At 46.6% G+C, this 25496-nt stretch overlaps 1 pseudogene; it reads right to left on the bottom strand.

Moving 5' to 3' along the window:
* LOC142365466 (tyrosine-protein kinase transmembrane receptor ROR2-like) overlaps window positions 1-25496 on the bottom strand; it is a 99381-nt pseudogene that overhangs the window by 4098 nt on the left and 69787 nt on the right.

Raw genomic sequence — 25496 nt, forward strand, 5'->3', positions numbered from 1 at the left:
GACTCTAGGGCAGCATAACAACATCCAAAAGGTTTGTTGGAACAGCCTGGGATATCTTTTGCAGTCAGGGTTTTTGCTATTTGTGACTACTGCTTTCACTGCAACCACATCCCAGTGTTACCTTTACACCATGCTTGATTCAGTGCAGAAATTTATTATATATGTCAAATGTTACCATAAAAAAGTGAAGTAACTCAGAAATTTCATATCATTTTTGAGTACTCATATATCCAGGCAACCTATAATGAAACCACTTCTATGGCTTTCATGGTACATTTGTTGCTGCAGGAAACATGCTTTTCTTCCTAATGAGGACAATATTAAGTTGCTTTTTGGTGTCTAAAGACTATTACCACAGTAACAACTCTAGAATGAAGTCTGCACCTGTATAGGGAAGTAAATGGGACTGTATTAAGCTGTGAGATACTGCTTTTTATTTTTGCTAACACTAGAGCAGTACTGATCCACAAGCAGATAATACAGGACATTTCTGAGACAATAATCTATTTTATATCTCTGCTTCTGTGTTTTGTAGTGTCCTTACAATCAAGCATAGTGCTATATCTCCCGCTACAGGATCTGAAAATCCTTGTTGCCTGCAAGACGTCATACAGAGTGAAAGCTATATACTGTTGAATAATGCTAGCAAACCAAACACATACAGGTGATGATCAATACATCAACACATGACATTTAACAAGTTAGAAACCAAACCACAACAGTACCATTAATTATTATCTCTGCTTGAGCCTTCAATAAGAAATTAAAAAAGTAGGACAATATTTCGATTACAAGCTCTGGTCTCAAGAAGATGTAATATGGGTGACACGCTACAGCAAGTGAAACATTTGAAAGTATAACCTGAGTGAATAATACTTATAATGATATGACATATTTAAAACTACACAGGATTTAGGACAGTAGTAGGAGAAAAAAGAGAGTACATACTACAAGAAGGTATAGCACACAGTTCCATGCATATGTGTTATGAGTTTGCATGGCAAGGTTTTGGTAGCCGGGGAGCTATAGGGGTGGCTTCTGTGAGAAGCTTCCCTCATGTCTGATAAAGCCAGTGCTAGCTGGCTAGCAAAAAACTGTGCTAGAAAAAACTGTGGTGAAACAGCAGTGAAGAGAGAGGAGTGAGACGATGTGAGAGGAACAACTCGGCAGACACCAAGGTCAGTGAAGAAGGAGGGGGGAAGAGGTGCTCGAAATGTCAGAGCAGAGAGCCTTCCCTTGCAACTCGTGATGAAGACCATGGTGAGGCAGGCTGTCCCCCTGCAGTCCATGGAGGTCCACGGTGGAGCAGATATCCACCTGTAGCCTGTGGAATGGACCCCACGCCAGAGCAGGTGGATGCCTGAAGGAAGCTGTGACCCTGTGGGGAGCCTCGTGCTGGAGCAGGCTCCTGCCAGGACCTGCGGACCCATGGAGTGAGGAGCCCATGCTGGAGCAGGTTTGCTGGCAGGGCTTGTGACCCCGTGGGGGACCCATGCTGGATCAGCCTGTTCCTGAAGGACTGCACCCCATGGAAGGGACCCATGCTGGGGCAGTTCATGAAGAGCTGCAGTCTGTGGGAAGGACTCACGTTGGAGAAGTGTGGGAGTTGACTGGGCCGTGGGCGGCCTTGACAATCTTGATGAATTAGAGCTATATCCTTGAGCTAAAAATATTGTGCAGCTGTGGTTGAAAAACAGGAAGAAAGGAACAAAGAAACAGGATGCGAGACCCCAACTCTTAGCCAAGCGTGAAGGTCGGGTGAACGGCTCATGATGAACAATCCGAAGAACAAAGGAGCTGCGTGCTAAAAGACCCTCACCAATGAGATTCTGGGGGTGGGGGACAATAGGATATAAAAATGTTATAATTAACCATTAAAGTGCTTTTGCTTGCTTTGCCTGCTTTTGCTTGCTTTCTTTAGCTTTATGCTTTTAAGACTGCCATAACTTATTGTGGCGTGCTGCCACAGGGAAGATTGTGGAGAACTGTCTCCTGTGAGAGGAACCTTCACGCTGGAGCCGGGGAAGAGTGTGAGGAGTCTTCCCCCTGAGGAGGAAGGAGAGGCAGAGACAACGTGTGATGAACTGACCATAAGCCCCATTCCCGTTCCCCCTGCGCCGCTCGGGGGGGAGGAGGGAGAGAAAGGGAAGTGAAGCTGAGCCCGGGAATAAGGGAGGGGTGGGGGGAAGGTGTTTTAAGATCTGGATTTATTTCTCATTATCCTCCTCTGATTTGATTGGTGATGAATTAAACTCCCTTTTCTCCCCAAGTTCAGTCTGTTTTGTCCGTGACAGTAATTGGTGAGTGATCTCTCCCTGTCCTTGTCTCGATCCTTGAGCCTTTCATCATATTTCTTGTCCCCTGTGCAGCTGAGGAGGGGGAGTGATAGAGTGGTTTTGGTGGGCACCTGGCATTTATCCAGGCCAAACCAAAACAGTATGCTTTTATTCTTTGTAAAACACCAGGGCCCATCCATCTGGCCTCTGGGATTTCATCAATATGCATGTCCTCTGCCTAGCTCTGGAAACTGTGTGCATGTCAGATCATGGTCCCAGAGTTGACAAGTGTGGTCAGATTTGGTAACATTGACTGTAACTCCATAATCTGCTCCAGAACCATTGTAGCATTGATGATCTATAAAAAAAGATTTGACAAGAAGTTACAAAGAACGTGCCAATCCGGAGCAAACAAAACCAAAACAGTTGAAGTGCATATACCACATATGCATAAAATAAAGTGTGATAGGATTTACATACTTAAATTTAGGTACTTCAGGATTTAAATAAAGTTATGTTTTTTGAAACTTCAGCTCTGTGGCTCTGTGTACTCTTTGATACTTGGATATTTCTGAATTTTGCTCTTGAGTGTCTCAGTCCTATAGCTATACATAAATTTTTTGTTACTTCTGAATGTGAGTTGGTGTTAAGTAGCATGTATGTGGTGGGTTAACCGTGGCTAAGGGCCAAACTCCCACCCAGCTGCTCGCTCACTCCCTCTCCTCAGTAGGACAGGGGAAGGAAACAGAATTAGAAAGCTCAAGGGTTAAGATACAGACAGGCAAAACAGACTGGACTTGTCTAGCCCCTCCACAAGTGGGGCGGGGGGGGGGCGATGGTCAGTACCTGCCGTTTCTCACTGTCATTCCTTCCCTCTCCCACTCCAGCATGGGTTCTCCATGGGCTGCAGTTCCTGTCAGGAAAATCTACTCCAGCACAGGCACTGCACAGGGCACAATTCCTTCAGGAAATATCTAACTGCTCCAGTGTGGGATCCTCCATGGGCTGCAGTGGATATCTGCTCCAGCATGATCTCTTCCACAAGGTACAGGCAATATCTGCTCTGGCACCATGGAGTACATCCTCGTCTTCCTTCTCTGACCTTGGTGTTCCCTCTGCTGTTTCTCATTCTTTTTCACTCTGCCTGCCCAGCATTTCTGCCATTTCTTAAATATTTTTTCATAGAGACACCACCAGCATTGCTGATTGGCTCAGCTTTGTAGACAACACCAAACTGGGAGGAGCGGCTGATATGCCAGAGGGATAGTGGCTGATACACCACAGGGGACAGATGGCCCTGCAAGGGCCATTCAGAAGGACCTGGACAGGTTGGAGAAATGGGCTGACAAGAAACTCATGCAGTTCAATAAGAGGAAGTGCAAAGTCTTGCACCTGGAGAGGAACACCCCTAGGCATCAGTATATGCTGGTGGCCACCCAGTTGGAAAGCAGCTTGGCAGAAAAGGACCTGGGAGTCCTGGTGGACACCAGGTTGAACGTGAGTCAGCAAGGTATCCCAGGCTGGATTGGGAGGAATGTTGCCAGCAGGTCGAGGGAGGTGATCCTTCCCCTCTACTCAGCACTGGTGAGGCCACACCTGGAGTCCTGTGTCCAGTTTCGGACTCTCCAATACAAGAGAGACATGGACATACTGGAGAGAGTCCAGTGAAGGGCCACAAGGATGATTAAGGGACTGGAGCATCTCCCCTATGAGGAAAGGCTGAGACAACTGGGACTGTTCAGCCTGGAGAAGAAAAGACTCAGGGGGAATCTCATGAATGTACATAAATATCTGAAGGGAGGGTGCAAAGAAGATGGAGCCAGGCTCTTGTCAGTGGTGCCCAGCAACAGAATCAGAGGTAATGGGCACAAACTGAAACAGAGGAGGTTCCATCCGAACATATGTCCTGGTTTTGGTTGGGATAGATTTAATTTTCTTCCCAGTAGCTGTTGTGTTTTGGATTTAGTGTGAGAAAAATGTTGATAATACACTGATGGTTTTAGTTGTTGCTAGGAAATCAAGGACTTTTTTTCAGTTTCCCATGTTCGGCTAATGAGCAGATATGCAGAAGCTGGGAGGGAGCATAGCCAGATGGCTAGCCCAAGCTGGTCAATGGAAATATTTCATACCATAGACATCATGCTCAGTTTATAAAAGGGAGTTGGCCGGGGGGCAAGAACCTTTTCTATGAGTTCGAACTTTTTCCGTGAGTTCCGTGAAATCCACAAGTTCTGCAATTGCTGCTCAGGGACTGGCTGTGCAATCAGTCGTCAGGCAGTGAGAAAAATGGTATTATGTGTAGCTTGTTTTGCATATTCATTATTATTGTTGTTGTTGTTGTTGTTGTTATTTCCTTTGTTCTTATTAAACTATCTTTATCTCAACCCATGAGTTTTACTGTTTGTCCATTCTCCTCCCCATCCCACTGAGGGGGGGAGAGGAGCAAGTGAGTGACTGCGTGGTCCTAGTTGCCGGCTTCTGGGTTAAACCATGACAACATAGGAAACACTTTTTTTACTGAGGGTGACCAAGTACTGGAATAGGTTGCCCAACCAGGTCGTGGTGTCTCCCTCCTAAGAGATACTGAAAAACTGTCTATATACAGTCCTGAGGAACTATCTCTGGGTGTCCGTGCTTGAGCAGGGATACTGGACCAGATGACAGCCAGAGGTCTCTTCAAACCTCATTCTGTGATTCTGTGATTCTGTGATTCCGTGATTTGGCCAGTGGTGGGGCTGCTGCAGAGCCATCTGGAACTGACTGTGTCTGGCACTGGGCAGCCCCTGACCTCTTCTCACAGTGGTCACCCCTGCAGCCCCCTGCCGCTACCAAAACCTTGCCACATACACCCAATACAGACCTTTAGATAGAAGACAAGATAAGTCTAAGAAAATCAGAGACAAGTATTTCACTTCATGATAAATTTTCTGATGTCAGCAGTGTAAACTTTCTATCACTTTTTATTTCTCACAGTCTATTTTCTTACGCTGTTCACTTCTTACAGAAATTAGTGTTGAATTTTCTAATGCCTTTTGCCATTTTTTTTGTTATTTATTCTTTTAGAAGAAGAGATTCAGACTTTTCTTCTCTTTACATACACTACTGTCACCGTTTAAAGCAAGGTGGCAATAAACTGATTGACAGACACTCTCTATTAATCCCCACCCTCCCACCAGAGGAAGGAAGAAGGAGGAAAAGGGAGAGAGACTTACAAATCGAATATAAAAAGTTTTAATAATAACACTAATAATACTAACAATACTAATAATAAGAGAAATCATGCAAAATATACAAAACTGATACTGAGTTCCCCAGAGTCGGGTGCTGGCGTCCTGACAGCAGCTGCCAGGCAGCACCAGGAAGTCCCGGACTGGCCTCAGTAGCAGATGGGGACTGGACTCAGGAATACACGGATCAGAATCTGGATCGGGATCACAGGCAGGACAACAAGCAGGGTCCTCTTCAGAAGCTGGCCATGGACAAAGAGAGCAAGACCCTCGTGATCCCCCAGCTTTAAACTGAGGATGATGTGCATAGCGTGGAATACCTAGTTGGTCAGTATCAGGTCACCTGTTCTGTCCGCCCCTCCCTGCAAGTGTGACCCTTTACGACTCCTCACTTGCGGGACCTAAGAGATCTGTCAGTGACCTTGGCTGCTATAGTGATAATTCTAATCAGGGGCCTTTTTCTCCATTCCTTTCCTACCATTAGATCAGTAAGACTATAAACATTAGGTATTATCAACTTTGGAGCAGACAGTGTCTGTAAAATATGCAGCCAGCTTCAGAAAAATGCAGTTACTTCGAAGAATTTATCTTTAAGGAAGATTCACTAAAAGAGAATTGGTTCTGTTTTAACCAAAGCCAGGACAACTATTCTCTTCTAACTGCTGAATTCTGTCTTTATTCTGTCTTAGTTTTTCTGCTATCCTCTCTTTATATCCTTTTGAATGCTTGCCTCCCACATGCATCACCTGAACTGAATCATGCAGGAAAATGCCTGTTTGCAACATTACCTTTTCAGTTTTCTGAGTCTCTCTTGTTAACCCTCAGGAATCCAATTTTATCAAAACCAAATTAATTGGTACTTAAATTGCAGCTGTTCCACTAGAGGGAGTATCACTGGCTCTGAGAATCACAGACAACTATGCTTTCAAATCTTTTTGGCAGGTTTTTTATCATTGTTTTTATTCTCCTTCCTTTTGGGTGATAATTCTTCCCTGGTTGATTTGGCTCTGTTATCACTTTATTGCTTAATTCTGCTTCTCAGCAGAATCAATAGATTATTGCCTTACTAGCACAGAACTAGTCTTCCATGCTGTAATCGATGGCCTTGCTGGACTTGTCAAATGCAAGACGAAAGACATACTCGGACTGAGGCATCAAGAGCCAAAGAGCTAACAAAAGGGAGCAATTAACTGGTGCTTATCTTATCAGACAAAAGTTAGGGGGGATAGCCCATCACTGTAAACCAAGTGATCTGTGGGGAGCTGCAGAGGCTGCCGCAGCCAGAGATTGCTTTGGATAGAACAGATGGCCCCCAGAAGCGCATACCAAGATGCCTGCTCCATAGGCGTGTCAAACTGCTGAGTCCCGCTTCTGACGACATGACATTCCATGCCAAGAGCCAATCAATACACAATAATTGACTTAGTCCCACCTCGCAAAAAGATTTTCCAAACATATAAAAATTGGCACTTGAAAACTCTCTTTGGGAGGAGGAGCCAAGAACTTTACCTGACGGACGGGTCGATGGGCCTGAACCTCTCATTCCCCCCCAAGAAAGGACGCCTTTTTGGTAGGAGTTGCGCCTCTGACTTTGTCAGACGTATCCCCGGGATCATATTGTTAACTAAAGCGCTAAACCATTACTTTGAGCTCCACTTTTGTAGACAGTGCTTTTATCAAGGACAATTCCGAATCTGTGATAACTGTCACTTGAATAAATTGCCTATTGTTTCAACTTTGCGAAACTGTTTCAGTGAAAGTCCTTGGCGGGGCTCTGACAGGCAAGTTGAATCTGAGAAGTGGCTACACACTTAACCCTTTAGACATAAACCGTTGACCAAGTCTGGGACTAGGAGTGGATCCAGCCACACCTAGACTCTCCTCTGAGAGAGAGTTTAGAATGCAAGGGTGTCTGCTCTGAAACTCGTGACTCAACGGGAGGGCTCTCCTTTTGCCGCTTATCAGACTCCCCTTACCCCCCTTTAACGCGACACATGCCCTCTGTTATGCCATGACCCCCACTCCTAACTGGGAAGACTACAAGGTGCTGCTGCCGCTGGCAAATCAGTCAAACCTGTTGTGTGAACACAGAATTTCATATCCCAGGGTGGTTGATATAGTTCTTTTCAGCGCTGAACAGCGTTCTTCAAGTTTCTTCACCACCCTATCTATATCTTACAACAGTGGAAGGTTATTGTCAGTCTTAACATCAAAAAAAGTAGTGATGTTCAGCGCAGCCGTACTTTCTACACAAAAAGAATCACTGATAAAATATTATCTCTTAGTCCCAATCTGACCAGGCGCATGGCCACTACTGTTATCAAAATGTTCCCAGGCACAGCAAAATGTGATGATAAGCAGTACAAACAGCAACAGTTGAATGAAGCCACTAACAAACCCTAGACTCTAATATACAACAAAGCAAGCAAGCCCCATAGCAAGCACAAGAGCCTGCCAATTAAAAAACTAAATTAAAAACTGCCAATTAACAGCTAAACAGCTATAACAACTATAAATTCAGTCTAGCACAGTACAATCAAATAGATCTTTATCTCAAACCCCTAAAGCCCCTTGAGCCCCACTTTGAGCACCAAAAAGGACTATCGTGAGTTGACCCTGGCCAACAACTGAGCACCCACATGGCCGCTCACTCACTTCCCCCACAGTGGGATGGAGAAGAGAATCAGAAGGGCAAAAGCAAGAAAACTCATGGATTCAGATAAAAGACAGCTTAATAGGTGAAGCAAAGCTGTGCATGCAAGCAAAGTAACAAGAGGAATTCATTCACTACTTCCCATCACCAAGTAGATGGGTAGCCATTTCCAGGAAAGCAGGGCTTCAGCATGCATAACAATTACTTGAGAAGACAGGCACCATAACCATGAACATCCTCCCTCCTCCTTTCCTCGAGCTCTTATTGCTGAGCATGACATCACATGACATGGAATATCCCTTTGGTCATCTTTAGTCAGCTGTCCCAGCTGTGTCCCCTCCCAACCTTTTGCCCACCCCCATCCTACTAGCTGTTGGGACAGAGTGGAAAAAAAAACAAAACCTTGAAGCTGTGCAAGTACTGCTCAGCAATAACCAAAACACTGGTGTTATCAATACTGTTTTCGTCACAAATCCAAAAACACAGCACCATATGGGCTGCTATGAAGAAAATTAACTCCATCCTCAACAGACCCAGTATATCAGCACTGAAGGAACAAACCCCACTTTATCCCAGTGATGAAACACCAAGACATACATCGATTGAGTCTCTCCACAGGGATCCCTATCCTTATGCAGTTGGCAGCATCCAAGGTGTCAGATTGTGGGGAAGCCTCACACTTAGGCAACTGTAGCTGCATCAAAAAGAGGGGGTTTGACCTAGCAATGTTGTACTCCTGCCTACAGAGATTGTTCTCCAGAACTTCACATTCATCCCAGCACAGTTCCTGCGGCTTAGAGCTCTCAGAATGCTCATCACACAGAGGAAATGCAAAGTGACAGAATTATGGTATAGCAAACTCTGAGCACTGATTTGACAAATGTGTGGAAGTGCCAGTCATGGTAAATGCAGCTGGAAAGAAAACAAAATACTGTTTAAGTACTAATTCACAATGACCACAAGAAACAAAATAATTTTTACATCATTTGCCTTTTACATATTTTGCCTTTTTTGGGGGTCTGAAAGTCTACTGAGCAGCAGGAAAATGAGGTAATTTCTGCTCTAGAGGACAGATGACAAATGCAGAAAGCAAAGCTAGCATCCTAGTATCTCTCTAATGTCTGCACATAGTTTGCAGGACCTCGGTTCTTAGGAAGTTAAAGTGACTGGTACTGAGCAAATTGTTGATACCTGACAAATTTTAACTTGCAAGAATAAAGATCCAAGTTGAGATGCACCTGCCAGGAAGTTAAACTGTGCTTCCAAAATTTCTAATTCGGTAAAATCTGAATGAAGATCACTTACCCCCTTCCTCCTATAGATGCTTTGATCAATAAACAAGATACATGTTTTTCAGGCCTTGACAGGCAAAAGGAAGTATGTTGCTTTTATTTGGGGAAATATTGCTATTAATAGAACTGAGAAGCCTAACAGACAGCAGTTTTTGGAAAAATGAATGCCCCTAATCTCAGCATACCGATCACATTAAGATAAATGTCGTAATTAAGCACTTGATGCTTAAGTTCTCAGTGCCTACACACTAATGTTTATCTGGGAGTTTTCTTGTCCATGTTAAAGAAAAGACAAATGTTCATGTGCATCGTGTATTTGAAGATGAATCATGCTTTAAATGTAAGAACATTCCCACACTGGAAAACATTAATTGTGAGTGAAGCTTGCTAGACTGTACACCCCACCAATGCATACTCTATAAAAGAAACAGGCAGTTCAAGAGATTCAGCAGTCCATTTACAATCGCCAAATCAGTTCTTTTCCTCATGTTCAGCTATCTCCTTTTGACCATGTACTTCCTGCTGCCACCTGCTCTGTGAGATAAAATATTTAAGAAGGGGGAGAAAAAACTGCTGGAAAACAGCAGTTGAGAGAGAGGAGTGAGACTATGTGAGAGAAACAACTCTGGAGACACCAAGGTCAGTGAAGAAGGAGGGGGATGAGGTGATCCAGATGCTGGAGCAGAGATTTTTCCCCTGCAGCTGGTGATGAAGACCATGGTGAGGCAGGCTGTCCCTCTGCAGTCCATGGAGGTCCACACCAGAGCAGATGTATGCCCGAAGGAGGCTGTGACCCTGTGGGGAGCCCACGCTGGAGCAGGCTCCTGCCAGGACCTGTGGACCTATGGAGAGAGAGAAGCCCATGTCAGAGCAGGTTTGCTGGCAGGACTTGTGTTCCCGTGGGGGACCCATGCTGGAGCAGCCTGTTCCTGAAGGACTGCACCCCGTGGGAAGGACCCACTCTGGGACAGTTCATGAAGAGCTGCAGCCCGTGGGAAGGACTCACATGGGAGAAGTTTGTTGAGAACTGTCTCCCGGGAGAGGGACCTTCACGCTGGAGCAGGGGCAGAGTGTGAGGAGTCCTCCCCCTGAGGAGGAAGGAGCAACAGACACAACATGTGATGAACTGACTGTAAACCCCATTCCCCATCCCCCTGCACCGCTCGGCGGGGGGAGGAGGTAAAGAAACTGGAGTGAAGTTGAGCCCAGGAAGAAGGGAGGGGTGGGGGGAAGGTATTTTAAGATCTGGATTTATTTCTCACTATCCTACTCTGATTTGATTGGTGATGAATTAAACTCCCTTTTCTCCCCAAGTTCAGTCTGTTTTGTCTGTGACAGTAATTGGCAAGTGATGTCTCCCTGTCCTTATCTCGACTCATGAGCCTTTCATCATCCTTATTTTGACCCACGAGCCTTTCATCGTATTTCCTCTTCCCTATCCAGCTGAGGAGGGGGAGTGACAGAGAGGTTTTGGTGAGCACCTGGCATTTATTCAGGCTATACCAAAACAATGGGAACTAGCCTAGGATGGGAGATAACTCCCTCTTCACAGTCTCTTCTGGGAGCTCAGAAAGCAAGAATGTTCTACCTAGTAGAATTAGAGATATCTGGGCTAGGTAAGAGCTTTAGTCCTTTAAGTGTGGGAAAATATTGCTCAGTAATAAGTTTCCTTCTGCCAATAAGAGATAACTAACCCCACTATCTACAATGGTTTAAGAGTGGGGGACAATGTTCAGACTGTGGCAATATTTCAGTGGTAATTTTGCTTCATTCCTGAATTGGCTGTAATTTGTTCCAAAGTACATCTGAAGTGCCCAGCTGCTTAAGTGCATGTGATCCAGATAATTTATTTTACATGCTTGTGGCTGCATTTTTGTACAATGAGATCACATATAGTATGGAAAATATGGGTGAAAAAAATGATTAAATTAGGCTGTAAAGGTAACGATTCGTTTGGAAACATTAAGTGGCAATATATAGTTCAGTGCTGTTTCCTTAACTGTTCACGTGTAATTTGAGAGAGTTGCCAACATCCCTTCCATTTTCTAACATGGTTCCAATATTTTGCTTCAGACGACTCATCTTCATGTTATGGTTAAATACAGAGGGAGAGGGATGAACAAGAAATTTGGAGTCTTAGACATCTCTCTCCCCTCCTAGTGTATTTCCAGTCCTGGTTTACTTATGGAAGGAGTCACTTTACTGGACTTAGCCACCAGCTAAGGTGTGCTGGTTTGACCCATGTCTCTTAAAATCTTCTACTTAAAATGGTGTCACTGTACACATTTGTAGACAGAATGCTTTCTATTTTAGTAACTTTTACCTTTGTTTTCTCTTATGTCTGTGTGCAGTTCTTTTATAAGCTTTAAACACTATGGAACTCTGATATTCTTTATACATTATGTGTTAATTGTCTGAATATTTTGTACATGTTAATATAATCATAACAAAGTAAATTTGAGAGTAGTATTATCTTCTTCAAGTCATTCCTTGTAACAGTAAATTTAGAGCAGTGTTCATATTCGATCACTCCATAAACTGATGTTTTCTATGCATGTGCGATTTTTTGTATTTTTTTCATCAGAAAAAAATATGTCTTATTATAGGAATATACTTAATTAACTCCTAATGGGAATATCATTATTCGAGCTACTTAAAGCATTTTCCAAAAAACCTTTTGTATTTCAAAAGAGATTTCATTAACCTTAAAAAAATGCCACTGTTGAAAGTTGTCATATTTTACTGGGGATGTGTGGCAAGGTTTTGGGGGGGGGGGGGGTGTGTCAGGGGTGGCTTCTGTGAGAAGCTGCTAGAAGCTTCCCCTATGTTAGATAGAGCCGGTTCTAGCAGGCTCCAAGATGGACCCGCCGCTGGCCAAAGCTGAGCCAATCAGCAATGGTGGTAGTGCCTCTGGGATAACATATTTAAGGAGGAGTAAAAAAACTGCTGCACAACAGCGGCCACAAGAGAGGAGTGAGAATATGTGAGAGAAAAAACTCTGCAGACACCAAGGTCAGGGAAGAAGGAGGGGGAGGAGGTGTTCCAGGTGCCAGAGCAGAGATTCCCCTGCAGCCCGTGGTGAAGACCATGGTGAAGCAGGCTGTCCCCCTGTAGCCCATGGAGGACCACAGTAGAGCAGATATTCATCCTGCAACCTGTGGAGGACCCCATGCCGGAGCAGGCTCCTGGCGGGACCTGTGACCCCGTGGAGAGAGGAGGGAAGGACTCGTGTTGGAGAAGTTCATAGAGGACTGTCTCCCATGGCAGGGACCCCACACTGGAGCAGGGGAAGAGTGTGAGGAGGAAGGAGTGGCAGAGATGACCTGTGATGAACTGACCGCAGCACCCACTCCCCATCCCCCTGTGCTGCTCAGGGGGAGGAGGTAGAGAAATGGGGAGTAAAGTTGGGCCCGGGAAGAAGGGAGGGGTGGGGGGAAGGTGTTTTCAGATTTAGTTTTATTTCTCCTTATCCTACTCTGACTTCTGACTGGCAATAAATTAAATTAATTTTCCCGAGTTGAGTCTGTTTTGCTCATGATGGCAACTGCTGGGTGATATCTCCCTGTCCTTATCTTGACCCACGAGCCTTTTGGTATATTTTTCTCCGCCTTGTCCAGCTGAGGAGGGGGAGTGATAGAATGGCTTGGTGGGCACCTGGCGTCCAGCCTGGGTCAACCCACTGCACATATGAAAAAGTTGGGGGGTAAGAGATATCATGTTCTTTTATTGATATCTGAGAAAATGAAGAAAGCATTATTTGAAGGCAAAAAAATGAAAAGGTGTAGGGAGGTAGAAAAAAAGAAAAAGCAAAGGGCTGCAGGAATGAAAATCCCACAATGTGTTTTAAACAAATGGAAATATATATTTTATTTTTCTATCAAAATACTTTGGAAAGTTTTAACATATGAGTCTGAAAAATGCTCTAAATTATATGCAGTTATGCAGATAAAACATATTTGCTTTTTTTAAACAGCTTATTTTAGTTTTTTAACATTTAAAGCTAACAGAGTTGCAAGTTGTAATGTGTTCTGTAATACTGAGCAGATGGGTTTATGGGTTTTATTGATTGTTTGATTTAAAATTATTTAACTACATATATCTTATCCATAAATATGTGTTCTAAAAGATGATAAAATATATATATAATTATTATTATTACTTGCGCTGAAGAGATTGTTTGTGTCTTCAGATATCCAGCAATTTATGACTCAAATTTTCCATCCTTTTCTCAGAAACTGGATGTTTTGTGCTTGTTTCCTTTGGGTGGTACAGGAAGAAAAGGGAATTAACTGTTCCAAAACCAAAAAAATTATCTCACTCCTGTAGCAAGGCAGGAACATGGAAAGACATGTAACTTAGAACAGCACTGCTTAGCACAGAATGTTTGAGCCTATAACATGGACTTCTAAGTGCCAGAGTAACACAAACAAAACTAAGAAAAATAATATGCAGTGAGAGTTGTATCCTGTATGATTTTAGTTTAATACCTATCATTGCGCATCTGAAAATGAATTGACGTTTTTATCATGTGGGAAAAGTTTATTTTCATATTCTTGCCAAAACAGGAAAAACAATCCTTTCATCTTAATTTTAATTTTCTGTGGGATTGTGTTCGATGTATTTATATCAAATTTATTCCATTTTAAAATATGAAGGACTGGCAACCTAACAAAGGCATTTCAAAAGAGTTTTTCTAACATTTGTGTCTGTCATTTTTATAAGTTACTTTATTCATAGAGTACACAGGGTATTATAATATAACATTAGATGTAGATTAACTTGTACTATCCTTTTGTAAGCTCTTGACAGAACAGTTTTTACTCTGTTCAAGCAAACCAAACTATTAGTATTGCTTGTACACTATGTTGTGCATTCTTGAGGTGCCCAGTTCAGCCTAGGAAACAGTTTGCTCTTTCCTGAAATCATCGCATCAAACTGGCATCCATGCAATGTTTGTGGTTTACCACGCATCATAAAAAGTAACTACTTACTAACACCAAAACAATTCAGTAAGGAAAATATATTTTTAGGTATACAGTTAGTTAAATTTTGCACTTTGAGAGATTTGCAATTATGGGTTATCTGAAGTGGATGCCAAATAACAAGGCAGTGCAACAAAGAGATGCCCGCTCTGTCACAGAATCACAGAATCACAGAATCGCAGAACTAAAGAATGGTTGAGGCTGGAAGGGACCTCTGGAGATCACAGAATCACAGAATCACAGAATGTTAGGGGTTGGAAGGGACCTCCCTCTGTGGGTCATCTAGTCCAACCCCCCTGCTGAAGCAGGGTCACCTACAGCAGGCTGCACAGGACCGCGTCCAGGCGGGTCTTGAATATCTCCAGAGAAGGAGACTCCACAACCTCCCTGGGCAGCCTGTTCCACTGCTGTCACCCTCACAGTGAAGAAGTTCTTCTTCATGTTCAGACGGAACTTTCTATGCTTCAGTTTGTGCCCGTTGCCCCTTGTCCTGTTGCTGGGCATCACTGAAAAGAGTCTGGCCCCATTCTCCTGACACCCACCCTTCAGATATTTATAAGCATTTATTAGGTCCCCAGGCTAAACAAGCCCAGATCCCCCAGCCTTTCCTCGTAGGAGAGATGCTCCAGTCCCCTCATCATCCTCGTAGCCCTCTGCTGGACTCTCTCCAGTAGCTCCTCATCTTTCTTGAAGTGGGGAGCCCAGAACTGGACACAGTACTCCAGATGAGGCCTCACCAGGGCAGAGTAGAGGGGAAGGAGAACCTCCCTCGACCTGCTGGCCACACTCTTCTTGATGCACCCCAGGATCCCATTGGCCTTCTTGGCAGCCAGGGCACACTGCTGGCTCATGGTCAACTTGTCATCCACCAGCACACCCAGGTCCCTCTCCGCAGAGCTGCCCTCCAGCAGGTCAGCCCCGAGCCTGTACTGGTGCATGGGGTTATTCCTCCCCAGGTGCAGGACCCTGCACTTGCCCTTGTTGGACTTCATCAGGTTCCTCTCCGTTCAACTCTCCAGCCTGTCCAGGTCTCGCTGAATGGAAGCACAGCCTTCCGGTGTATCCACCACTCCTCCCAGTTTTGTGTCATCAGCAAACTTGCTGAGGGTACACTCTGTCCCTTCATCCAGGTCATTGATGAAGAAGTTGAACAAGACTGGGCCCAGTACTGACCCCTGGGGGACACCACTAGTTACCGGCCTCCAACTAGAGTCTGGGCCGCTGATGACAACCCTCTGAGCTCTGCCATTCAGCCATTTCTCAATCCACCTCACTGACCATTCATCCAGCCCACACTTCCTGAGCTTCCCTGGGAGGATGTTATGGTAGACAGTGTCGAAAGCCTTGCTGAAGTCTAGGTAGACAACATCCACTGCTCTCCCCTCATCTACCCAGCCAGTCATGCCATCATAGAAGGCTATTAGATTGGTGAAGCATGATTTCCCCTTGGTGAATCCATGATGATTACTCCTGATCACCTTCTTTTCCTCCACTTGCTTGAGATCATCTTATCCTGCCATCATCTTTACACTCTCCCTTCAGGTATTTATATACATTGATAAGATCCTCCTTGAGCCTTCTCTAGGATAAACAGTCCCAGTTGTCTCAGCCTTTTCTCATAGGTGAGATGCTCCAGTCCCTTAATCATCCTTGTGGCCCTTTGTTGGACTCCGTCTACTGTGTCCACATCTCTCCTGTACTGGGGAGCCCAGAACTAGACACAGGACTCCAGGTATGGCCTCACCAGTGCTGAGTAGGGGGGAAGGATCACCTCCCTCGACCTGCTGGCAACACTCCTCCCAATCCAGCCTGGGATACCATTAGCCTTATTTGCTGCAAGGGCACATTGCGGACTCATGTTCAACCTGGTGTCCACCAGGATCCCCAGGGCCTTTTCTGCCAAGCTGCTTTCCAACTGGGTGGCCCCCAGCATATACTGATGCCTAGGGATGTTCCTCCCCAGGTGCAAGACTTTGCATTTCCTCTTATTGAACTGCATGAGTTTCCTGTCAGCCCATTTCTGCAACCTGTCCAGGTCCCTCTGGATGGCAGCACAACCCTCTGGTGTATCAGACACTCCTTCTAGTTTTGGGTCATCTGCAAATTTGCTGAGAACAGTCCTGGCTGACAGCAAAGGACCACGCTGTCGCTCTATATCACCCCTCCCTCCACTGAGGTAGGGAGGAGAACGGGAAGAAAAAGGCAAAACTCGTGGGTCGGGATAAGGGCAGTTTAACAGAACAGCAAACGAAGCAAACAGTAACAACAATAACACTGATAAGAAGAATATACAAAACAAACAGCGAAATGCACAGAGCAACTCTCACTGCTCGATGCCCAGCGCACTCCCGAGCCGCGACTCACTTCCCCCTGGCCAGCTCCCCCACTCAGAAACCGAGCATGATGTCACATGGTATCGAATACCCTGTTTGCTTTGCTTGGCCAGTTTGGGTCACTGGCCCAGCTGTGTCCCCTCCTGGCTTCTGGTGAAAATTAACCCTATCCTGGCCGAACCCAGGACAACTTGAATTGGATACTTATACAAATGATAATTTTCCCACTACAGATGTATATAATCTTATCAGTAATTTGGTTTTCGATTTCCCCTTGCATTTCTCCCTGGAGAGAGTCCACAAAAATAGACCTGTTTCCAGTGGTACGAGCACATGCAATTCCCCTGTATGGCTGACAAAACCCATCTTGATGGTAAACTTCTCTGCAAAAGACAGATTGGGTTTGCATAAGCAGATGTCTAGCTGTCCCCAATGAATTTTTAGGAAATATATTCATATAAAAGGAGAAAAGCTCAAAAGACTGTGAATCTGAAATTGTTCATTTCCCCACATGCAACTTTCTCCTCCAATTCTCTTTACACTACCTTAGAAGTATTAATGAGGTACCCTGTAAATAGCTAATTTGACAAAGAAATAAACCAAAAACTGAGATTAATGTTAAAATCATATGCTAGTAGTAATGAGATTTGACAGATGAATCTATTAAAAATCTGTTAGATTGAGACAGCAACATTCATCATGTGTTTTTGGCATCTAGATGCATCCAGCATAATTAGGCAAACAGTTGGTTCTCTTCTCCCACCTCTTTCTCCCATTCTTCATTTCCTGTACTGAACAACAGAAGAGAACTTGCCAAGATTCAGCTAATATATGGAATAATTTTGAACTATGAGATAGATAAACAGAATGAAAAGTAATCAAGGGTTTACGCTCATCTTCCTCTCCTTGGTCAAAGTCAATGCCAAATGCCTTTTCCGACACATATTTTAATTAGTTTTTCAATTCAATGAGCTATTGGAACAAATTCTGCTCTCCTTACATCAGCATAACTATTTTGGCATAAAAGGACGAGCCTAAAGGCTCAGCAGTTCAACACATCGTCCCCAAAGCACTGGTAAATAATACAGAGATGGTCTGTAGGTCACAACTATCTGAGCACTGAAAACGGCCGCCTTAGTGAGAGCACTCTCAGATTCAATATCCAGCATGCCATGTTTTTCCTCTGGCAAAGCACAGCCTCTGCACTAGGATTTGCTACTGCGTGATGGATGAAAAAACCCAAAATATAATCTGGAAAACTACCACAGCATAGGGAATGAAGAAGTTAATTTGAGCCTCAGAAGAGGGGGTGGGGGGAAGATGTTTTCAGTTTTTGTCTTTGTTTCTTGCCTTCCTACTCTGTTTTTAATTGGCAACCAAATAAATTAATCTTCCTCAATTCAAGTCTGTTTTGCCTGTGATGGCAATTGGTAAGTGATCTCCTTGTCTTTATCTAGACCCATGAGCTTTACCATCTTATTTTCTCCCCCTGTCCTGTTGAGGAGTGGCTGGGTGGGCATCTGGCAGCTGGCCAAGGTCTACCCACCACATAAACAAAGGTGGGAGGAGGCCTACATGGATGAGCAAGGAGCTCCTGACTGAACTCTGACATAAAAAAAGGAAGTGTACAAGAAGTGGAAACAGGAGCAGGTGACTCAGGAGGGGTATAGAGTTCCTGTCTAATCTTGCTGGGATTGTCACCGAAAATCCAGGAATAAAACCTCGTAACACCAATGTAGTGTTGAAAGGCAGGCATTCTTTATTGCAGCGCTGGATGCACGGGGGATAACTCCACCGAACGTGCATACCTCATACTTTTTCCATGCGGTTTATATAGATCAAAAATATACATATTTATTATATTCATGCATATTCAGTATTATTCCCTTTGGTGATTGGTGCAAATTTTCTCGTTTCACATGTAAATTGTTGCACAGACTCAGTTATCCTCTTCCATTGTTCCTTTTTGAGTAGGTGGTATTACTTGGGTAGGTGGTCAATGGGTCGGTGGTCGCGATCTCCCCCTGCCGGAATTACCTTTTACCCACTCGGCTCGCAATCTTGGCAGTCCTGGTTAGTTTTCTCAGTTCGCTACACGAAACCACACTCCATCGTTCTCTTTTGACAGAAACACATTGTCTATTGTTTTGTTCGCATTAATGATTACCTACATCTGTTTCAAACGACTTACTTCGTATAGTCAATGTTCCCAGACCTAATGTCCAGTTGGATAGGGCTGTACAAGGACTATAGCAGCATTGTTCATTGCCATGGTTAGCTGATTCTATCACCCTGGTTACAGGATGGGGTTAGGAAAGTCAAGGTCCACCTGGAGTTGAATCTGGCAAGGGATGTGAAGGGCTACAAGGAAGGATTCCGCAAGTACATAAACACAAAAGGAAGACATGAAAAACATGGGCCTGCTGCTGAGTGGAGCAGGGGACCTGGTAACAAAGGACCTGGAAAAGGCAGAGGTTCTCAATGCCTTTTTTGCTTCAGTCTTTACTGGTGAGACAGGTCTTCAGGAATCCCAGGTCCCTGAGATCAGAGGGAAAGTCTGGAGCAAGGATGACTTACCCTTGGTGGAGGAGGACCAGATTAGGGAGCACTTAAACAAACTGGACATATATAAGTCCACGGGGCCTGATGGGTTGCACCCACAAGTGCTGAGAGAGCTGGCTGATGTCGTTGCGAGGCCACTCTCAGTTATCTGTCAAAGGTCATCGCAACTGGGAGAGGTTCCTGAAAATTAGAAGAGAGAAAACGTCACTCCTATCTTCAAGAAGGGCAAGAAATAAGATCTGGGGAACTACAGGCTGGTCAGCCTCCCCTCAGTCCCTAGGAAGGTGATGGAGAAAATACTCCATTTCCAAACACATGAAGGACAAGAAGCTGATCAGGAACAGTCAGCATGTATTTTAGAAGGGAAAATCATGCTTAACCAACCTGACAGCCTTTTGCAATGAGACATGACTAGCTTGGTGGATGAGGACAGAGCAGTGGATGCCGTTTACCTCAACTTTAGTAAGTCTTTTGACACTGTCTCCCGTAACATCCTCATAGATAAGCTGACGAAGTATGGGTCAGATAAGTGGACAGTGAGGTGGATTGAAAACTGGCTGAATGGCCAGGCCCAGAGGGTGTTGATCAGTGGTGCAAAGTCCATTTGATTTGAAGACAAGACATTAGTGGTATATCCCAGGGATCAATACTGAGGCCAACACTGTTTAACATCTTCATTAATGAACGCTGAGACAGAGTGTACCCTCAGCAAGTTCACAGACGATACAAAACTGGGAGGAGTGGCTGATACACCAGGTGGTTGTGCTGCCACTCAGAGGGACCTGAACAAGCTGGAGAAATGGACAGAGAGGAATCTCATGAAGTTCAACAAGGGGAAATGCAAAGCCCTGCATGTAGGGAGGACCAACCCCAGACACTAGTGCATGCTGAGAGTTGACTGGCTGGAAAGCAGCTCTGCAGAGAAGGACCTTGGTATCCTGGTGGACACCAGGTTGAATATGAGCCAGTAATGTGCCCTTGTTGCAAAGAAAGCCAACAGTATCCTGGGCTACATTAGAAAGAGCATTGCCAGCAGGTTGAGGGAGGTTATCCTTCCCCTCTACTCAGCACTGGAGAGGCCACATCTGGAGTACTGTGTCCAGTTCTAGGCTTTTAAGAAATGTGTGGGTCTATGTATGAAGCACTGGAAGAACCAGGTACCTCTGAATGGGAATAAAGCACAGGAATGATTTGAATCCAGGTCTCCTATATTCCTAGTCATAGGGCTACTGTAGTTCACTTTCTGGTTTTGAACTCAAACATCAAGATGAAATTCCCTAAGGATCGAGTTAGATGGTTGGATTGAATACATAAGGCAAATCACACTACTATGTGCGGAGAGTGTTATAAAGGGCTGCAGTAAAATTCAGGAATTTCTGTCTATAATGCACATGTATATTCCTAGTGTGTTTATAATCCATTTCGAACTTTTATCCAAGATAAGAAGTGACAGGTGTCATGCCGCCAGCATCTGGCAGAACTACTGCCCCATTGCAGGCAGCCACATAGAAACACAGAATGGTAGGGGTTGGAAGGGACCTCTGTGGGTCATCTAGTCCAACCCCCCTGCCGAAGCAGGGTCACCTACAGCAGGCTGCACAGGACAGCGTCCAGGCAGGTCTTGAATATCTCCAGAGAAGGAGACTCCACAACCTCCCTGGGCAGCCTGTTCCAGTGCTCTGTCACCCTCAGAGGGAAGAAATTCTTCTTCATGTTCAGACGGAACTTCCTGTGCTTCAGTTTGTGCCCAGTGCCCATTGCCCCTTGTCCTGTCGCTGGGCACCACTGAAAAGAGCTTGGCCCCATCCTCCTGACACCCACCCTTCAGATATTTGTAAGGATTTATAAGGTCCCCTCGCAGCCTTCTCCAGGCTGAACAAGCCCAGCTCCCTCAGCCTCTCCTCGTAGGAGAGATGTTCCAGTCCCCTCACCATCCTCGTAGCCCTCCGCTGGACTCTCTCCAGTAGCTCCTCATCTTTCTTGAACTGGGGAGCCCACAACTGGACACAGTACTCCAGATGGGGCCTCACCACGGCAGTGTAGAGGGGAAGGAGAACCTCCCTCGACCTGCTGGCCACACTCTTCTTCATGCACCCCAGGATCCCATTGGCTTTCTTGGCAGCCAGGGCACACTGCTGGCTCATGGTTAACCTGTCGTCCACCAGGACACCCAGGTCCCTCTCCGCAGAGCTGCTCTCCAGCAGGTCAGCCCCGAGCCTGTACTGGTGCATGGGGTTGTTCCTCCCCAGGTGCAGGACCCTGCACTTGCCCTTGTTGAACCTCATCAGGTTCCTCTCTGCCCAACTTTCCAGCCTGTCCAGGTCTCGCTGAATGGCAGCACAGCCTTACGGTGTGTCTGCCACTCCTCCCAGTTTGGTGTCATCAGCAAACTTGCTGAGGGTACATTTAACTCTTCATCCAGGTCGTTGATGAAGAAGTTGAACAAGACTGGGCCCAGTACTGACCCCTGGGGGACACCACTAATTACCGGCCTCCAACTAGACTCAGCGCCGCTGACGACAACCCTCTGAGTTCTGCCATTCAGCCAGTTCTCAATCCACTTCACCGACCACTCATCCAGCCCACACTTCCTGAGCTTTCCTGGGAGGATGTTACGGGAGACTGTGTCAAAAGCCTTGCTGAAGTCGAGGTAGACAACATCCACGGCTCTCCCTTTGTCTACCCAGATAGTCATGCCATCGTAGAAAGCTATCAGATTTGTCAGGCATGATTTCCCCTTGGTGAATCCATGCTGACTGCTCCTGATAACCTTCTTTTCCTCCACTTGCTTGATGATGGCCTCCAGGATAAGCTGCTCCATCAGCTTTCCCGGGATGGAGGTGAGGCTGACCGGCCTGCAGTTCCCTGGGTCCTCCTTCTTGCCCTTTTTGAAGATTGGAGTGACATTGGCCTTTCTCCAGTCCTCGGGCACCTCTCCTGTCCTCCAGGACCTCTCAAAGATGATGGAGAGTGGCTCAGCAATGACATCCACCAGCTCTCTCAGCACTTGTGGGTGCATTCCATCGGGGCCCATGGATTTGTGGACGTCCAGATCGCTTAAGCGATCTCTCACACAGTCCTCCTCGACCAAGGGAAAGTCATCCTCTTTGTAGGCTTCTTCTCTTACCTCCGGGGCCTGGGATTCCTGAGGGCCAGTCTTAGCACTGAAGACTGAAGCAAAGAAGGCATTCAGTACCTCTGCCTTCTCTGCATCCTCCGTCACCAGGACACCCGCCTCATTCAGCAGTGGCCCCACATTGTCCCAAGCCTTCCTTTTGCTGCTGATGTAGTTGAAGAAGCCCTTCTTGTTGTTTTTGACATCCCTTGCCAGCTTCAGTTCCAGGTGGGCCTTGGCCTTCCTCGTCGCATCCCTGCACGCTCTGACCACTTTCGTGTACTCTTCCCAAGTGGCCTGTCCCTCTTTCCACATTCCATGGACCTTTCTCTTCCACCTGATCTCTGCTAGAAGCTCCTTGTTTAACCATGCAGGTGTCCTGCCTCCTTTGCTCGATTTCTTCCTCAGGGGGATGCACTGCTCCTGAGCATGGAGGAAGTGACATTTGAAGAGCGACCAGCACTCATGGACCCCCCTGCCTTTGAGAGCCCTGGCTCACGGGATTCCTCCCAGTAGCTCCTTGAAGAGGGCAAAGTTAACCCTCCTGAGGTCCAAGGTTTTGATCCTGCTTATCGCCCTGCTTCCTCCACGCAGGATCCTGAACTCGACCATTTCATGGTCACTGCAGCCGAGTCTACCTCCGACCTTCACATCCTCCACCAGTCCCTCCTTGTTTGTTAATACAAGGTCCAGCAGCGCGCCTTTCCTTGTTGGTTCCTCCACCACTTGCATCAGAAAGTTATCATCGATGCTCTGCAGGAACCTCCTGGATTGCGCCTGCCTAGCTGTATGGTCTTCCCAGCTGATGTCAGGGTGGTTGAAGTCCCCCATGAGAACCAGGGCCTGTGATTGTGAGGCTGCTTGCAGCTGCCTGTAGAAGGCCTCATCAATTTCCTCCTCCTGGTCAGGTGGCCTGTAGTACACACCCACCGTAATGTCACCCTTTTGAGCCTGTCCCTTAATTCTAACCCACAAGTTCTCAACTCGTTCCTCATTTGCCCCCAGGCCAAGCTCAATGCATTCCAGTTGCTCCCTCACATATAGAGCAACTCCCCCGCCTCTCCTTGTTGGTCTGTCTTTCCTAAAGAGTCTGTAGCCATCCATGACAGCATGCCAGTCATGCGAGTTGTCCCACCACATTTCTGTGATGGCGTCCAAGTCGTAGCCGTCCTGCTGCATAATGGCTTCCAACTCCTCCTGTTTATTGCCCATGTTACGTGCATTGGTGTAGACACACTTGAGCTGGGCTGTCAATCTCACCCCTGACCCTGGTACGCCAAGCCTAGGCTCATCCCTAGCGAGCTGGGCAATGTCCTCTTCCCCCTTCGAACCTAGTTTAAAGCCCTCTCAATGAGCCCCGCCAGCTCATGGCCAAGAATCCTTTTTCCCCTTTGAGATAGCTGCGATGCACCTGTCGTCAGCAGGCCCGGTGCTGTGTACACCTCCCCATGATCAAAGAAGCCAAAATTTGACCGAAGGCACCAGTCCCTGAGCCACCTGTTAACCAGGTGAGTTTTCCTGCCCCTTTCAGTGCTGTTCCCTGCCACTGATGGGATGGAGGAAAACACCACCTGCGCCCCTGATCCCTCAACCAATCGCCCCAGTGCCCTGAAGTCCCTTTTGATGGCCTTGGGACTTCTCTCCGCTATCTCGTCCCCGCCAACCTGCATTACCAAGAGGGGGCAGTAATCAGAAGGCTGCGCCAGACCAGGGAGTTTCTTCGCAACATCCCTAATCTGGGCCCCAGGGAGGCAGCAGACTTCCCTGTGGGATGGGTCTGGTCGGCAGATTGGGCCCTCTGTTCCCCTCAGAAGGGAATCACCTATGACAATTACCCTCCTTTTTTTCTTAGCTGAGGCAGTCGTAATACGTGGGGCTGTCTGACTCGTCCTGGGCAACCCCCTGGATGGAGCTTCACCTACACCCACTTCCTCTGTGGCCGGTCCCTCACATTCCAGAGCCCCGTATCTGTTGCTTAAGGGCAACTGGGCAGGTGAGGGAGGCTGGGAGGGGATTCTCTTGCCCCCCTGAGCAGGGACCCGTTTCCATTCCCCCCCATCTCTTAGGTCCCCTCTTTCTGCTCGGTGGCAAGAGGGTAGGGGGTTCTCTGCTTTTTGTGGAGCCGCCTCCTGCTGCCTCTGCCTCAGGGAGGGCAGGGTGCAGCTCCACCAGTCGATCTCTCTCTCACACTCCCGGATGCTCCTCAACCTCTCCACTTCCTCCTTCAGCTCTGCCACCAAGCTGAGCAGATCATTCACCTGCTCACACCGAACACAGCAGTTGTCTCTGCTGTCCTCCGGTACGAGTGCCAGGCTCAGGCACTCCCTGCAGCCAGAGACCTGGACACCTGCGTTCTTGCGTGGGGCCTCTGTCTGGGTCCCCACACTCCTTCTAGCAAGAGCTTTACCACGGGTGGTAACCATGGCTAGAATATCTCCTGGAAAGGCGATGCCCACTACTTGAGTTGCCAGGAGGGGCGGCTGCACCCTGCCTGTCGCCTTCCCTGCTCGAACTGCCGCGCAAACTGCTGCGCCGCTCCTGGTCCCCCGCGCTCCTGGTCCCCCGCGCTTCCTGGGGGCTGCTCTTATCCGTGAGGGGGTTTGGCCGCTGTCACACTCGACTCCGCCCCCGCTGAGTCAGAGCTGCCACTCGTTGGCACCTCTCGCTTTCCCGCTCGGGGGGGGGGGGGTGGGGCTGGGGTCTCCTCTCTCGGCGCTTTTTGCCGCCTCGCCGCTGCGGTTTTGCCACTGGAGAAAGGGTCCCTCGGCGCGAGCCTCTGCTCCAGAGCCCTTCACCTTCAGTAGCTTCGCCCCAGAAGTCACTCTCCATTTGCCCCAGAAGTCACTCTCCTCTTCTAGTGGTCTACTGTGATTGGCTGGCAGGATCAGCCACCCCTTCCAGTTTACTCAGAAGTACATTAGACCAGGAACTCCCTTCCCCTACATACACAGGGGGCCACCGTTTTCTTTCAGCTGTATTTTCTGGCAGGGAGATGCCATTTTGTGGCACGGAGCTGCCATTTTGTTAAACGCTGTGGTGGGTTGACATAGACTGGC

The sequence above is a fragment of the Opisthocomus hoazin genome, chromosome W, assembly GCF_030867145.1.
Source record: "Opisthocomus hoazin isolate bOpiHoa1 chromosome W, bOpiHoa1.hap1, whole genome shotgun sequence".
In the NCBI taxonomy this organism is placed as follows: Eukaryota; Metazoa; Chordata; class Aves; order Opisthocomiformes; family Opisthocomidae; genus Opisthocomus; species Opisthocomus hoazin.